The following is a 17,627-nucleotide window of genomic DNA, read 5'->3' as shown; positions in this document are numbered from 1 at the left end:
ACATTCTGCGTGCCCCAAGTGTTGTGTTTCATAATTTATTCTGATAAAGTTGTCATGGTGATAATGTCTCTTGAGAATGAAAGTGCCATGTGCCTGGCTGATTACAGGAAACAGCTCAGATGGTACATAAACTGGTAAATATTGAACCCATGGGCAATAACATTAGCTGTATTTTGTCCATTTATTTATTTATTCAGTGCTGGTCAGCTTGATGATGGAAAGAGTGTGACAATTCGTATTTTACTTTCTGTGCACTTAGATTATTGAGGATGGAAGACAGGCTTCTGCTGTGTGTTTAGTTTTCTTTTTTTTTAAACACAGTGACATAAATGTTGGCGGAGATCCCTGAAATAGCCTTTGAATTCCATCTAAAGCTGTTGATTTGGCTGGATTAGTCAAAGCACCAGATCATTAATACATATCGAACATCTGTCAAAAATAGAACTTCCAATTAACAGATGTATCATCTGTAAATCGTGACTGCAGATTTTGTGGGAGAGAAGTGCCTGTAGGATTCCTGATAAATGCTGATTTTATTAATTTCAAATATGAAGATAAAAGGCTCTTTTAAATATGATTCTCATCCTTCAAGAAGAAAACAGAATAATGTTTTTTTCATTAAAAACATTGATTATGATATTATCAAAGCATACTAGTGTACTCCTTGGCATTCCTCTAGGAAAAATATTTCAGTGGTGAAGTTTAAAATTATTTCAACAGGGAAAGTTTGGATTATGATATGCTTTTTCTCTTTTTTTTCTTTTTTTTTGTGTATTTGTTGCATGGTGTAGTCTTCTATCTGCATTTGAGAAATTCCAGGGAATAGTCTGCAATTTTTATACAAATATGAACTATAAGTTACTGAAATATTTCAGTTCTTTATGTCTTTTTCCATGATCCTTTTGTTTATTTCTTTAAAGTGATTTAGAAAGGCATCAACTACAGTTAAGTGTACTGGTTTTGGTGGTGGGGGTCTGCTGCACCTGACTTCCTCTGGAGTTTTTAAAATTATTTCTCACTTCTAATAGTACATAGAGAATTTTTCAGATAGTCCTAGAGCACTTAGGTGAGTGAGCTTTCCATAGTGCCCTTTAAACACCTTGGGAAGAACCTGTCCTTGCATACAGACATATAAGGTCTGACACATCTATTTGAATGATGTATGTAAATGTACTGATCAGCACAGTTTTAAACAAGAGCCATAATTTACCCAAGCCAAGATGGGATTATGTGGGGACATGGAAGTGGTTGGAGTTTCCCCAGAGCAGATGGAAAGTGGTATTAGGGCAGTGTTTTAACCAGTATCGTGTGCAGGAGCCAAGAAGCGAGCTGCTGGCCAAACGCAGGGGAGGTGGTGGCCTTGCAGGGGGTGAGGAGCAGCTTCTGAGCAGCCTGTTCAGCCAGGATCCCCCTTGGCACCAGCAGGGATGTGCAGGGAGCAGGGGTCACTCAGGGACACGCCTGATGCGGGACCAGACCTGGGCCTGCACTTGCTTTTTGTGTGTGTTGGACAAAACAGAGCAGAACAACAGTTCCTCTAGGTAATTTCTGTCTAGCGGGGCAGCAGCAGGGGTGCCACAGATGTGGCACCAAAGCCTTTCAAGGTCACTTCAGTATGAGCACAAACTGCAGCATTGTGTGATTGCCATCCCAGAGGCAGCAGCTCCCTGTTTCTGATAGATCCTGAATTTCCAGGAAGGGTCTAGATTGAGAGCTTTCTGCAACTTTCATGAATAAGGAGCCCTCTCCTGGTGAGCAATAAGTGCTTTATCGGTGTAAGATCAGCACCAGGGGCCCTGTCCCAGTCACGGTTGGAGTGTGTATCTGTTTAGCATGGCCTCTTGCCCACGGGGCCTGCTGACAAGAGGAGCTCTGGAATGCACGAAGCCAGCTGATCCCTGTATGATTTGCATCTCTGTGCGCAGTTTTGGTTACGTGGACTGGATGTCCTGGGCTGTACCCACCTGCTTCTGTGCAGCTGAGTGACTGAGATGTCACAGCAATCACGGCGCTGAGGCGTTCAGCAGTGCCTGCAGGATCACAGAGCTGATGCAGAGCAGGAGGTGCCTGCCCTGGAACAGAAACAGCCGTGCTGTGCTCAGGGCTTGGAGCAGCTCGGAGCTCCAGGAGACACGTTTGCTGTGACACGACAGGTGGTGCCAGGCAGGCACATGCTCCTCATCCAGCGCCGTATCCTCCAGTGCTCTCACTCAGCTGCTGCACGATCCCATCAGTTCTGAGGGGAGCCAGCTCCTTGCTCCTGTTTCAGAGTTCTGAAACTCTGTTCTGGGCATGGCTGCTGCTCCACAGCACAGATGTATCGCACAAGGAGCAGAGATTGCCTTATGTGTGACTACGTAGCTCAAATGCAAATTCCTTGCAACACTGTGGCAGGATTGTATTGCAGAATTATGTGAGAAGATAATGAAGAAGAGAGGAGGAGCAAGGAACTGAGTTTAGGAAATAGAAGACTTCTCTAGTAAATGTGAAATGTGACTTCATATTAGGAATGTGAGGCTTGACCTTAAAAACTCTGCTACCCATGTTTTCCTTTGTTTTGATCATGGGCCTAAGAGGGTTCACTTCTCTACCACCAGCTCTGGCACTGGAACACATATATGGAACAAGGAATTTTCCCCTACTTTACTGTGCAGAGCCAGGTTTTATAAACCCCTCATATCATCCAATATTGTCTCTTTCCCACATCTCATTCCCTGCTGAGTCAGGAGACTCACCTGACTGTACGCTGCAAATGCTAATTTCTAATCCTTAATTTGAAGGGAAAAACATGCAGTTTGGTGCATCATTGTGGGAGCAGCTGGGTATCATGGTTGCAAGCTACATCTCTGTCAGGCAATGCAGAGCTTCCCACCTCTGCTGCTGGGAGTCTGAAGGGCTGACAGATCCTCAGGCCTCTTGTTATTTCCCAGAGTTCCTACTATACAGGCATGGGAGCATGGGAGGCTCAGTTTAACAATCTCTTAATTCCTCGTATAAAAATTCACCATCATTTTGCCAGGACTGTGGGTGAAAAGCAGGTATTTAGGATACTGATTACAACTTTGTTTATGTTTTGTTTAAATTAATAAATTTCCCTTTTTAAAAACCAAAATATTGCCTTCTAATGTATAACTCACTTCTTGATCTATGACATAACTATGAATTTCTCCCTAGAAATTTGGAATTTTTATCTTGAAGATCCCCCAGTTTTCAACAGTCCTTTCCTATCATTGGTCAGGTCAGTAAACCTTTCATGAATGGCAAGGTTTTTCACCCATTTGGAATTCAAACAAATCCTCTCATATTTTAATGTTCAAGGGAAGTCACAGCTTCTGCCCTCCCAAGATGTCAGTCACAAACTCCCAGTGGAGTAGGATTTTTCAGCAGGGCTATTATTTCACCTATGTCTGTGCAAGAACAAATTGATTCACAACCCTGAGCTACTGTACAAGAGGGGAAAATTAACTGCTTCTGCAAGTCATGAAATTGTTATAAAAAACCCCCCCAAAAACGGAAACTTATTATAAAGTCAGTGTGAAAAGATTCAGTCCCTGACACTTCCCTGTTTCTTGTGAGAACTTGCAGTATATTTAGCTCTTTGACAAGGTTATACATTACACCTAAAAAGAAAGGGGAAGGAAATACTCCACACTGCAGACAAAGCCTGGAATTATCTTTAATAGGTGAAAGACAGCTGTGACCTCAGCTCAGTGCTGTGATGGAGAGCTGCTGGTGTGACAGCTCCTTTCTGCACTCTCAGATACAATGAGGCAGATGGAAGCAGAGTGACATTCTCCTACTTCCCATTCTGCAGGAATCACAGAGAGATTCAAACTTGGTAAAAGCGGAATGAGATGCTTTCAATGTACTTTCAAGTCACTTGCAGCATTTGAAAGGCTTGAGTTTCTATGTTATCTGAACACCATTGACAGGAAAACGAAAAAAAGGGGAGAAGCTGATACATTTCTTCCTACAAATGCTTCAAAATGCTGGAGTTCACATATTTTTATTTTTTGTGCTCAGCTGAAAGTTTGAGGATAGCTCTGTACACAGTTTTTCCAGGGAGAAATGGAGGGAGGGGAATATTCACTGAAGATCCAGAAGATATATGAAGTAAAAATATACCAAACGCATCATCCTCTTTCAGCCTTTATTTCAGTGGCCCTTCAATGAAACCCCTTCCCACCTTCCCCAGCCTTTAAATGCATTGTGTTGGAAGTCCTAACCAAGAACTCTGATCAGTAGAACAGAGATGCCAAACAGGCTGGTCAAGCAAACAGCCCAGCTGCCAAAACACACCATCTGGGTTTTTAAAGACCTGTGGAAATGTTAACAACATTTGTAAGAGCTCTGTAACATGCTAATTGCAAAGCCATGAAATCAGTTTGGACCAAGTTGTTATTTAAGGCTCTTGTAGATGTTAAAATCAGTGAAAGTTTGATCAGTTTGAAATTAAAATCAGAAAGTTTTGAGGGTTTAAATTTATTTTAAGCAGAAATTAAAGTAAATGGTCCTGAACTGATGTGTATGTGACAATAGAATCAAAGAATCCTAGGCAGTGCTTAGTTCCACACCACGTACTTAGTTCAAGTGGCACCTCTCCTGTGGGCTGCTTTATGAGCTGAGGTTTCAGCTCTCTGTAGTTTAAACCTTTTGGTCCTGAAGCTCTCATTGGTGTTTGAAGCAATTCAGTCAGTGTTGTAGACTTGCACACACTGTTCCCAGCAAGTTTCTAGGAGATTTTGAAACCCAGAGCAGATGTCCCCTTCCTCTAATAAGACATTTTGATTTTAAGTGGTCATAGCAACAAAATGACCTCCTTGGCCTTTTTGAAGAATACCTCGATAGGAAAAGCATTTTAATTAAGAAAATATACTAATTAGCTACCACCTGAAGTGAAGATAGAAGTTTCACTTCATTAGCAAGGCTGGGTGTGTTGGAGAAACTCACCTGGCAACATGGGGACTCATTTTTTCAGGCTATTTTCAGTATTTCTCTTCCTGCGGGGAGAAAGCAATCTTAATTAAAACCTGTGAAAAGCAGGGCATTTTTAGCTGTTAATTTACAGAAGTTTGAATAAGTCAAAGGAGGAAAAGGCTCCTTTTGGCAAATAGTGCATATAGATGGCTGCCAGCAAGCCTGCACTTAGCAACAGGAGCATTTTTATAAGCCTCAGGGAGGCTGCTGTACTGCTGGAGCTCCAGGGTCCTTCTGAGCTGAAGCCTAGGGTCAGTGGTGTTCATGAGCTCTGTCCCCTAACCCAGACAGGGCCTTTAAACCCTTCTATCCCATGCAATTTGCACTACAGACTATTTGTATGCCTGTCAGAAATAATCTGTGCAGCTAAACCCAGAATTTCATGGTCCCATGTGCAGTCTATGCATGCATCTCAGGGCTTTTCTGCCTAATTCCAACAACTTTCTGCCTTTGCCCACAGCTTTTTTTTTTGTTTGTTTCTTTCTTTCCAGCTATTTTCAGAGATTCATGAAAGATGGAGGAAGAAAAGAAGTTTGTTGTCAGTATTTAATGCTTGATTTGTGGCCTTTGCTCTGAGTCTCTTGCAGTGACATGCAGACCCAGCCTGGGGCATGGCTCAAACATGCACCACTCAGCATCCTGCCTCTGAGCAGACAGAGCACTGTGAGCTCATTGGGGCCATTCTTTCATCTCAATAGCTCTCTTTGCTGCCTGCTCCCACAGCAGCTCAAAATTCTTCACTTGTGGGTTTCAGTAATTTGTGTTTGTGGGATTTCTCTGCCTCCCCCTTTTTTTTCAATTAGAAGTCCTTGGTCACCCTTGCCAGCCAAATAAACCCATTCCAGTGCACCATGGGGGTTTTTCGGTTCAAAGTTACCATGTTTTGACAAGACTTGCTGGATTAGAAGGCCTGGCAGCATTTCAGGGGCTTGTTAAGAAGCCCAGTTGAAAATCTGCATTTTGTTAATGCTGAATTGAGGGATGGTCTTCAAACAGTGACTTCCTGTTGCAGATAAGGAGGGTTGTACAGACAAGGGCTGCTTGTCAGGCACAAGCTAAAGGTGGGCATTTAATGGAAGAGTCCTGAACTGACAAGACTGGAGCTTCCTGGAGGAGCTCAGGAGCAGCCAAGTTGGGTGGCCTTGATGTGAGTCCATTACAGGCTTAGTGAACCTTGAGATTTCACTGTAGGAGAAGCAGAATTCCCCTGTGTTCTGCCCGATTTAAATTAATTGCAAAGCTTCCAAATTAATCATTTTCTAATAGGATATAGTGATGTTGTCGTTGATGTACGTCTAACACAACCCTTTCCTTTTCCTCTTTTCATTAGTATTACTTTCAGAATTGGCAGCAATTTAGATGTCTGGAAAAAATATAAATAAGAACATCCTTATTATGTGGGTGACAACTGAGTCAGATTATTTTGGCAATGCTATTTATAGTAAAGCTCTTTTTAAAATTGTTCAATTAACGTAAATACTTCAAATTGCTGGTCTGATGCATTCTTTCTATTTAAAGAAGAAAAAATAGGATTTTTTTTTTTTAAAGCATCAGTCAAATGAAGCCAGATGCATAGGCACTGCAGAAAAAAACAGTGATGACATTTCTTTGTGCATTGTGGATTCTGTCTTGAACAAATATCTGCTTTGGCCCCTAGCCAGCCAACCCTCAATCCTTTCAAATCAAACGCAGTATACATTCAGTAGCAGCATACAGCAACTTCTCCATGGTTCCTATTGAAGGTGCCTACATGATATTTATTGTAAATGCTAAATCTGCCTAGGCTGTGAAGTTCTTTTTGCTTCCAGAAGTGTGTTGCTGCTTTAACTTCACCATTGTTCTGTATTTGAGGGTGATGTAAAAATATTGTGCTATTCATTCATCTGTGTTTGTAGCTCAGTCATTGTGAGGAGTGCTCGGAGAGATCCAATATTTAATGGTGTTAACATCCAAGTTGCCATCCTTCACAGTAACTCAAATACTTTGGAACATTTCATGTCGATGATTCTTGGAAGAGCAGAGTCTGTACCTGGTGGAACAGACAAGTGCTGTGCTGCTTTCTTCCTTCAGAGGAACTTAGGTACATCCCCATTGCTGAACAGGAATAAACAACAATTTTGAATAATTGCCTAAGTATTATAGACAGGGCTGGCTGGGTGATACACTGTGCCCTTAAATCAGCTGTTTTTACTTACCAGGCAATTGAAATCTTTTACAGGCATAAAATACAAAGCCTGTTGGAAATAAGCAAGTCACTGAATTTGCTTAGTCTCCACATGAGTAATTTTGTTTCACTGAAAATAATACAGCTTTGCTAGCTCATGTTGGAATTTAGGAGAATATTATCATAAATTGTTTGAAAAATATCCCCACTCTTAACCTTATTTCTTCTCTCTGTTCTTGCCATTTCCATATCTTAGCATAAACCCATGTGAGCACAATTTTTCAGTATTTTAAGTGAAGCAAGGTTTATGAGGCAGGTTAATATCTTTTATTTGCCTAACTGATATAGTTAGGGAAGATCAGACAGTTTTTTTGGCATACAATTCCTCAGATCATTGGAGATGGTCTTGAGCTCCTGAAATCTTGTTTGTTTTCTTCTAAATCTGTTGGTCTAATAAAAAGATATTAAATCTTCCTACATACTTTCTTTGTTTAGATCCTTAGACTCTAACAACAGTATCATTTTAATACATCATAATTGTATATGAATAATACATTCTAGACAAATTATCCTCCATTTTCTTGTAGAACATATTGTCTGGAAGGCAGAGAAAGTGCAAACTAACCTAATTTATTCTCCCTCAGTGGAAAAGCAATGCTATGTGCTATGTATATTCTTACCCAAATTCTTCTCTATAGCTGATGACCAGCCTATTTTCCCTATCTATGAGAGTCTTCGGAAGTTAAATAAAATTTAAGTATCCATTCAGAAATACCCTAGCTGGGGGTGCCTCATGATTCTCCAGCTGGCCCTAAACAAGACTTTTATCTGGTAAGATTCTATGTCATGTTGTGTTGTGCCACAAACCACAAGCCAGGCCACAGTAAGAAAAGATGGGATAAACTGCAGGTGGCATTGTTTCCAAATCCATTTTTGTTCAGACTCTTCTTAAAGTTTCAACAAATGATGGTGAACCACAGCCAAAGAGAGCATGCAGCAAGATTCCAACAGTTCCATTATTTCCAATGGCTCCTCTGCCCCCACAATGAAAAAAATAAGGTAGTCAGAAAGTAGAATTTTTGTTCTAAACAGAAAAGTGAGAGAAAAACAGTGTTGTGCAAAAACTGAAATTTTGTCTGGGGATAAACTGAAATGATACTTTCATTCATTCATATCAAAAAGTCTAAACAAAGTCAAACAATACTGTCTGATTCAACTTCTAAAACTGCATTCTGTTACAAGGAGTTGTAATCACAGTGTTTCAATCCTGTATTAGTAACCATAACCCACAAAATACTTTAATATTCTTTAAACATCAGACAACTGAACTTCTCTTAATGAAAAGTTTCAGTGATTTGCCAATACAGTTAATGAAAAAACCTTGTAGAATTCCTGAAATTTTTAATTTACTCTCTTGGAGAAAATCTTTCATTCTAGAATTTTATCTACCTCTGTCTCCAGTGTAATGGACTTCTGGCTCCAAATATTTTTACAGAATGTGCTAGTGAAGTGCTTTGAGCAATATTTGGTTGCTGTTTTTCACATCTGTGAGGTTTGGGTGGATCCAGTTTAAAGCCTGGTTGATACTGAAAACTAATGGGCTGATTTTCAAATCTCTTTGCATTCAGTCAATTATACTGGTTAGATATTAGTTTTGTTTAGTTTGGTTGTGGTTGTGACTCAGTCTGGTTTTACATTAAATCTCTGTATTTAAGATGCCCACTGCATGCTCAGTGGTTAGGATGCATGACAGCTTCTAGGAACATTAAACCCTAATCCAGCAATATGTGTAAGGATCTTTATAATTTTAAGCATATGAGAAATTCAGTTAAATTCTCAGTGTTGTTCATATGATCCAAGGCATGGGGGCATTAAAATTAAACCCAATATCTTCAGGAATAGAGAAAATGCACTGATAATGTTGCACTTTGGAAAAAGGCAGATGTGTTACCCAATTTTATCCGTTTCATTCTGCCATTTTCCCTGTTTGCAAGAGGTTTGCTACGGTTTTTTTGAAGGTAAATACCCTAGGTTGTTAGTTTTACCATCACTGTTCATGTAAGTGCAATGATTTGTATCTGGATGTCACCACACTGACCTTTGCTCTGGTCACAGAAATGCTCTCATCATGAAATCTAAGTGTGGTGTTATGAAGAGACTTGGTAGTTTTTTGTCTAAACATTGCTGAGATTATTGACTGTTGTAAAATGGGACCATTTGAAAAGATCCTGTTCTTTTAGGGTGACTACTGAATTAAAAATCTTGTAGAGAGACGCAGAAATACACTTTTCTGTATTTGTCCAAGTCCAAGTCTTTTTGTGATGGCAGGTGAAGGCAGAGTGAGCACCTCTCTCACTGAGGGGTGAGCCCAGTGAGCATTTCCCTCTCATTGCCTCAAACTTGCCATGATAAATTTTTTTTCCTTATACCTAAAGCTCAAAGAAATAATGTGGTCATCCTGAGGGCAGAGAAAGTGTCATTAAACTAAACATTATTATGAAAGATATTGTATCAAAATTCAGTATGCAAGATAACTACTAATCAGCTAGCTGCTAACTGTGTGAGAACGCCAGGACTTTGAGGCAGAAAACAATCTTTTTTAAAATTAAAAATTGTTCCACTGATTGGACTGATTGCTGTGAGTAGAGTGATGTAATTGGGACAGGTTTTAAATGGACAATGCCTTCTTAAATTCTATAGGAGAGTATTTGCAGGTTTGTAAGAACTGACTGTGCTGTACGGTAATTTTATTTGGTGACTGGTTGTATTAATTTGGTGAATCAGCTAGATGGTGATTCAGTTCAGGATCACTGTTAATCTAATGATTTTTATTGACTCCATTTCAATTTTGACCTTTACTTGTATCATCTAATTTAATTTTAGTAAAAGTTTACAGTGGAGACTGTAGCAATATATTAGATATTAAGTTTTCTCCTTTTTCAGCTTTTAAAAAAGCCTGTGGGAAAAAAAACAACACAGAACCAGTTATTCTTCCAACACAGAACTGATGAATTTCATTCAGCAGCTTGAATGAAAACTTCAAGTATCTAAACAAATGAGTCAAGGAGTCTGAGGGCCACTTGGATTATTGTCACAGGATGTATAAGTTGGTGTAACTGGGTTATCATATTAGAGACTTTCTGCCAAAATCCAGTGTGGTAGAAAATGCCTTCTGTGGCAATAGAGCTAAATCAGAAGAGCTTAGGCTGTTATGAACTTATGGAGGTTTTGGAAGGATGTAAATCAGGTTTGCAAAACTTATTTCCAGCTGTAATTACTTCATAAAACCAAGTGATACAGTACTGCACCTGGGAAACAATGCCAAACTAACAGGGCAGAATAAACATGCAAAAGAGAATGACACATAGGAGATAAGTAGGAATAATTTGTTTGCAGACTTTGTTTCATGATTCTGTAACATATTTATCGTGGAAAAAGCAGAGGGATTTCAAAGCAGCAATTCTGGGCACTCCTCCAGAATTAAGTGCAGCTGTTTATGCCTTAAAGTCAATTATTTTTCTTGTTTGTGCTCTAATCATTCATTATTTGTAGATGCCACAAAACAATCTGTGAAGAGCTGACAGAACAAACATTATTCCCTGTAGAGTTTTTTTTTAAAAATTTATTGTGTGCTAAAGTTTGTATGAGGTAGTTCTATGAACTCAGCAGTGCTGAAGGTGGAGAGGGCAGCAATGTGTGAATTTAAAGCCTTTTAGCACTATTAAAAATCAAAGCCTTATTTATTTTTAAAATCACTTGGTTAATGTTTCCCCTTTTCTTCTGGCATGTTACTGTTGGGATAAATCTATTAGCTATGGGCTGAATCAGTATGAATCTGTGGCACTGTGAGCCACGTGGAGAATTTTCTTGTGTCACTGTAATGGTACAAGTTCCTTTGTCCATCTGATGCTCACTTGCCTGCCACTCAATCCTCATCTTGAGGATTTCAGGGGTGGGTTAATTATTCATTCAGGGCAGATATGATCCTTGGCTACAATGGAAGAATGCTCACAGCAATCACGATGGTTTTCAATTTAGTATTGTGAGCTTTGGGTAGCCTGAGTAAAAGCCCAAGAAATCCACATTTTTAAAAGCATTAATTCCAGAAAGTTGTGTTAGAGTTGTTGCCTGAAATATGTATCCAAGTGGCTCACGAAGGTCCCTGTGGGTCCAGCCCAGTTCAGTAAAATGCACCAGACAAGAGCAAATGGGTGCCACTGGATGAGCAGTCAGTACTGCAGCAGCACCTCTGTTCAGTAATCACAGCAGGGTGTTTGGAGCTGGGATGTCAAACTCTCCATGTGGGATCCTGTAGGCCTGGCTAGCTGAAGGATGCAAATGATGAAAGCCCTCTGGTTTGTTTCCTGCTGCCTCTAGTTCTGGAAAAGCAGAGAGAAACGGGGAATAAACAGTCTAGTTATGCTGTGCCTGTTAAAATTTACAGCTCTTTGTACTAGAAGAGAGAAGAAATTCACAGACTAGGTGCAGAGCCTCTAGTGGGACAGGAACAGCTTTGCATTGTAGAAGAAAGGAAAAGAGGAGGGGATAGTACAAGAATAAAACAAAAAAAAAATCATGGGGAGAGGAAGGAAAGATGTTCAGTAATTGAGAGATGTGCAAGAGAAAAAGGGTGAAAGCAGGGAAAGACCTGCAAAATACGTGTTTTCTACTCAACTGCCCATGTTTTGGGTGCAGAGTGCTTTTGTGCAGTAAGGCCCTGGCATTTAGAAATAGAATTTAATAGGACTTCAAAGGTAGCTCATATTTGAAAAGCTTTATTATGAATCCAGTCCTTTCCTATTCCAGTTTGATTATTCCAAAAGTGAGACTGATCCTGCTTTTCATTTGGGTCTGAGACAAGCAGAAATTTTTACTGGAGTAATCAGTTCATCAGCAGCGCTGACAGAATCTTATTCGACTTCTATTTTTCAATGTAAATCAGGGAAGATGCAGATGAAAGGAAATGAGTGTGAGAGAGAAATAAGAGCCTGGACTCTGCCCTTGTGGAGGCAGAGAATGGGAGAGGTCTTACCCTCACCTCTGCCACTGCCTAAAGCCAAGGGACTTCCCTGTGACGTGTGAGATGGACAGCCCCTGGCCACAGCTTTGGGTCTTCTTCTGGGGTTTTAGTCTCCTGAGTCTGTTTTTAAGAGAAGGCTGGTGTTTGCTTTTGAAAGGGGCAGCAAAAGGCTAAATTCCTTGCAAAGAACAGTGCCTGGGACACACAAGGACTGACCCAGGACAGGCAGCTCTGGCTCCCAATGCAAACTGTGCCATATCTTGGTCCTTTAGGCTCTGCTGCACAACAGGATATCTAGGACAGATGTCCGAGGTGCTTTATTTTGTATCTCTTACTATTAAAGTAGATAAAACTGGGAAATGTACCAAAACGATAAAAAAGGCGAATTGCATGTTTTCTGGAGTATTATTCTGTTAGCAACCAGAATATTTAGCTTTGAAAATAAGCTGCTGCACGGGGATAGCTACAGCCCCTGGGAATTTTCTTGCAGTTGAAACTGGCTAACTTTTGTATTGATTAAAATGTTGTTTAAGGCATTTTGGAAAGATGAGTATTCAGAGGACAGTTTAATAATTTAACCACCCAGCTTAGTCCTCTCTATCCCTCACAAATTCCAAAAAAGAAATACCCATAAAATACAAGTCTGAGAAATGTCATTACAGCATTGGCTAATATAAATTGCTTGATGCAGCAGTGTCAGTCTAAGGATGAGTGATTGCTCTGTGGACAAGTGTTTTCATGACTGAAATAAAGAGCTGCTAGGGGCTGAAGCACCTGCAAAGTGATGGGTGGATTGAGGACTTCGATGCCAGCCTGAGTCTGCTACATGCTCAGGATCATAAATGATGTTGCCATGTAAAGTGAAGAATTACAGCAGCACTCAACCTTTGCAAGCCATGGACAGGGATCCATTTATTGTAATAATTCTCATTAAAAATGTGTTTCTACTTTTCACCCACTATGAACATTAATGTGGGTGTGAAAACACAACAAATTAACACACAATGAAATGTAATTCAAAGCAGAGTCTGTGGGGAGGGCAGTGCTGCTGCCTTCTCTCTACCTGTAGCATAGAGTTAAATTTGAATCCTGTTTTGATCCAGAACTATGAACCTATCACCTTTTATAAGTGCTAGTTTAATTTAAAAGTAACTGCTTTGGAGGAAAAAAACCAAAAAAGAAAAAGAGACCACCAAAAAAAAAGCCACTATCAATTAATCCAAATGTTTGGTTGAGATATTAGCAATGCTCATCAAGCACAAATAGTGATTTTCTTTTCTGACAAGTTAAAAGCACAGAGACTGTGGATAATTCTGTTTATGCTTTAGTTTCAAATAAAGTATAATCCAAATAACTTCTATGAATCAAATGCTGGCCTCAGTCCACTCAATGTGGATATCTTCAGCAATTTAAGGAGAGCAATTACAGGTATGCTGTGTGAGGGGAGATTTTGGCCATGTACATCTGTAGAAATATTTTTAAAAGAGTATAAAAGTGATTTAAATCATGTTCAGCATTTACTGCAGTGTTTAGGTAAGCTCATCCCATAGTTTCTCTACACACTCCTAAGGTTCCAAGCACAAAAGATAACGCACAGAATACCAGTTTTAACTCTGAATTTCTCTGATTTGGCTGGCAGGTGTCATAATGACTTGAAGATCATTTAGGCTGAAAAGAGGCAAGTTTTGTGTATGTTAGTCTCTTGTGGCATTATATAATGTATTAGATACAACATTCTAGATGTGAAGCAATATATCTATTTTTATAGAGGTGGTAACATTAATTTTAATGTTAGCCTTTGGTATGACATAGACTTTGTCTTCATTATTCTGAAATATTGTTGGAACCCCCCCCACAAATCCATTTATGTTTTCAATTTGCTTTGAACTATTTTTCAACAACTCAGGTCAAGACCTAATTTCTATAGCAATCTTCAGTGTATTTTATTGTTCACCAGTGACTTGTACGTGATTAAGGAATCCATCAGGAAAATTCTCTTTTTTATTTTTTCTGTAACATCTCTTCCCAATGCCTAACTTGCAGTGTTTTTATTTTTTTCTTTAGTATGGCACCTGAAAGAAAATTTGAGGATGAAAAATGGGTGCTACACTTCAGAAATCAGTAAGTTCATTTCAAATATCTCCTTTGTAACTTTGCATATTGTTACACAGCATGATATTTCAATCTTTTGCATATGCAGAAACTCATTCAAGTGTTTGCAATACAGTGTCTGCTGGAGTTCTAATAAGGCACTACTGTTTGTTTTCAAGCCTAAGAATCCTGCCAAAACTGTTCAATCTGGCAAACATCCAAGTGACCTGATTCACAAATTCATCTGTTCACAAATACACTTATTTAAAGAAATACTTATATATATATATATACACACATGTATTTATGTCCGCATATGCACATGTGCATGTCTCAAATGCAGAAGCCAATCAGTTTCTTGAGGCTTACAATGGAATACCTCTGCCATAAGGAATGGACTGTGTGCTGATTTCAGCTCTCTCGATCCCATCATACCTGTTCAGTCCAAAGAAATCTCACTGCAAGGTTGTTACCCAGGAATCAGCCTGCACAGACCAACTGCTGACTCGTTTGATGACATGAGCAAGCAGGAGTGTCATTAGACTGATGCCTCAGTCAGGGAAATTATGATTGTAAAAGTTTTTTCATAGGCTAAGACCCAGCAAAAAGCCCCAGGAAATTTATTTAGGGATTGCTTACTTTTGGTAGTAGGAGTGTTTCAGGAATTCAGGAACCGTAATTACTCGTTAAAGCAATTAGTACATTTTGGACCCTACTTAGGAGGTTGTTGAATCCTTGTGGGAAAAGGCACGGCAGTTTTGGGAAAGGCGGCAGGCAAAGCAAGCAGGAAGCAGTGCCACACACAGCCAGGAACAAGGCTCAGCGTTGCCGTAGGAACGCTGGCACTGCTGAGACACCAGAGACATTTGTCATCACCCTCTCTTCTCCAAGCTCCAGCAGATTTTATATGGTTGTGGCTTCATGGTGTCACAATCAGTTTTAGCAGCCTTTTTCCTCTCCCTCTCTTTTGGAGCTCTTGTTACCCAGGCACTTTCCAGCTGACTTCCACCACTTGCATATCTCCGAGGGGCTGTGTTTCACTCAGTGCTCCCAGGCTGATTCCTTCTCAAAATTGCATATCATGCAAAGAGTTGGTACCAGCACAGCACTTAGCAAGGTTAAGATGAAAAATCCCTTCTTGGGATTTCTCTGAGAATACACCAGGTGGTGCCACGGATGTTTGCTGAGACAGTGTGTAATTACTTTTCTTGTTCTGCCAGAAAAGCTTAAAAAGGCCACGAGTTCTACTTTATCACTTGCCCCCCTCTTTTCACTCATGCTGCCTGTGACTCACTTGGATGCTGTTCTGGAAATGCCTCTGTGCTCAGTGGATGTGACCCCAATTACTCCTTCTTGTTTTTTCTCCTTTTCTTTCCCTCCCTAAATGCTACTGGATTGTCTTCTTTACATTTACATTATGACTAAGAGAAATAACCCTCTGCCCTCCCCAATAACTCGATCCATGAATCTGCAATCTGCCATCTGATATTGAACATTTTGAGCCATATGGAACTACTCTATATCCTGTTGTCTGTTAATAGAACTGAGTGGACAAGATTAAAAATAGATCTGCCTTTTAAAGCAACAATAGTTTAATTTTAAATGAAAAAGTGGTTTCCATTGATTCTGCCCTTATCATGCTGGAGCCTTCTGATTCTGTACATGTCTAAATTAATGCAGGCAAAAGGCTTTTGTGAATAGTAATGTGTTTTCCACAGTTTCTCCTTGTCTAGCTCATATTTGGTTTTCATGAGGATCCTGTAGGGTCCCTGTCCAGCCTGGCTTTGTCCCTCTCCCCTGCAGTAAATGTGAAATTGCAGTCTTCTGCACTCGAGGTGTGAGTGCTAAAGCAAGCATTGGAGTGTGCAATGGCAATGGCCATGGAAAGGGAGCTTCAGCAAATCTCCCTGTGCACGAGCTGTGGGATAAGGTCATTGTAGGGCTGATGTTGGAGTGAAGTTACAATTTCCATGTAAGAAATATTTTGTCAGACTCAAGGCTGCAAGTGACAGCTGTTCCTTTGTCAAAGTTCTTCACCAGGTAGGGTAGAGATCATGTTCATATTGATCACATCTTGATTGATGATCTAAATATCAATGATATATATTTCACACTATACTTCTGTGCATCTGGCCAAGTAGCTATGACTTCCTCTAATGCAAATGTCAACCATAACAGACTCACCATATGCAGAAGTTTTTTAGGCTGGAATTACCATCTCATTGCAAAGGTATTCAGTAAGAGCTGGTTTGGGTTAGCTTACTTAAATGTTTTACGTTTCCAAATTCTTGTTTGTGAGAAAGATGTTTAAGTTTCAAGATCAGTTAAAGCTTCTGCTAAATAGCACTCTGACAGCAAGAAAGATCTGAAAAGAAAATTGGGCAAAAGGCCATCCCCTCAGCACTTGGTCACAAATGCTGAAGGACATTCCCCTATTTCTATGATTTTCTGGAACATTCTATCTTTTTTGAAGTATTTCCTTTTGGAGAAAAAAAAAAAAAACGAAAAACCAACAGCAAAACAACCAAACCCAAACCCTGCTTTTGATTCTGCATTTCCTATTTTAAAGACCACAATAGTGCTCAGCGAGTTGATTTCTTTGTAAAACTTTTCAGGAAGTCTTTTTGTATGGTATGAAAACAGCTGTGTAGTATTTTTTCCACAAGTCTTTTCTCTCTAACTTGTTTTTAAAACCTGTTTTCCTTTATTATTGTTCTTTCTCTGATTCTCTCCCAGTATTCTCTTCCAAATGGAGCTCAAACCAAGGATATTTACTTAGAAATCAAACCTTCAAATTCACAGACTCACAGAAGCTTTTAACTTCAGTTTAAATGAGCTCACATATCCCTAACAAGAAATATTTTGTACTGGCACGTAAGCCTCATGCACTATTCAGCCTGGTCATGAGGACTAAAATACAGTTTTAAAGTTTTATAAAACCAGCCCCATAACCAGGACACGATTCAGCAAAATGCAGGCTAAGGACCAGCTGGAGCCACTGTCTGCTGCAGTAAACAGTGTAAATGAATGGGTCCTAGCCTGTCAGTGAATCCATCCATAGCTGTAAAAATATAAGCTTATGAGCAGGTTGGCAGAAGAGAAGGAAAGGAGGTATGAATGTACTTCGAATGACATGTGTCTGTGCTGTGTGAGGACAGAGGAGGTGTCTGTACTGCACGGGGGGCTCTGTGTATTTTCCCAGGTATATCCACTCACTCGGCTGACAGCACAGAATTACATACAGGTGTGGTGGTAGAAAAGGGGAGCTGACACCTCATGGACAATGAAAAACAAAGCAATAACTCTGAGGGTGATACCAGTGTCCTTGCAATAACCTGTAGATGGGATGATAGTGTTTGAATGTCATGTTTGATG

The 17,627-nt window shown here is 39.9% G+C and overlaps 1 long non-coding RNA gene across 1 annotated transcript in view; it reads left to right on the top strand.

The window, feature by feature from the left end:
* The window catches only part of LOC146432729 (uncharacterized), a 250,688-nt gene that overhangs the window by 186,195 nt on the left and 46,866 nt on the right, over window positions 1-17,627 (top strand). The window contains exon 5 of the long non-coding RNA XR_014854300.1: window positions 14,226-14,282. This is a non-coding gene — a long non-coding RNA (uncharacterized LOC146432729). The remainder of the gene's footprint in view (window positions 1-14,225; window positions 14,283-17,627) is intronic.

The sequence above is a fragment of the Lichenostomus cassidix genome, chromosome 10, assembly GCF_008360975.1.
Source record: "Lichenostomus cassidix isolate B80296 chromosome 10, HeHo_3.0, whole genome shotgun sequence".
Taxonomy (NCBI): Eukaryota; Metazoa; Chordata; class Aves; order Passeriformes; family Meliphagidae; genus Lichenostomus; species Lichenostomus cassidix.
This window is presented reverse-complemented; position numbering and strand designations above follow the sequence as displayed.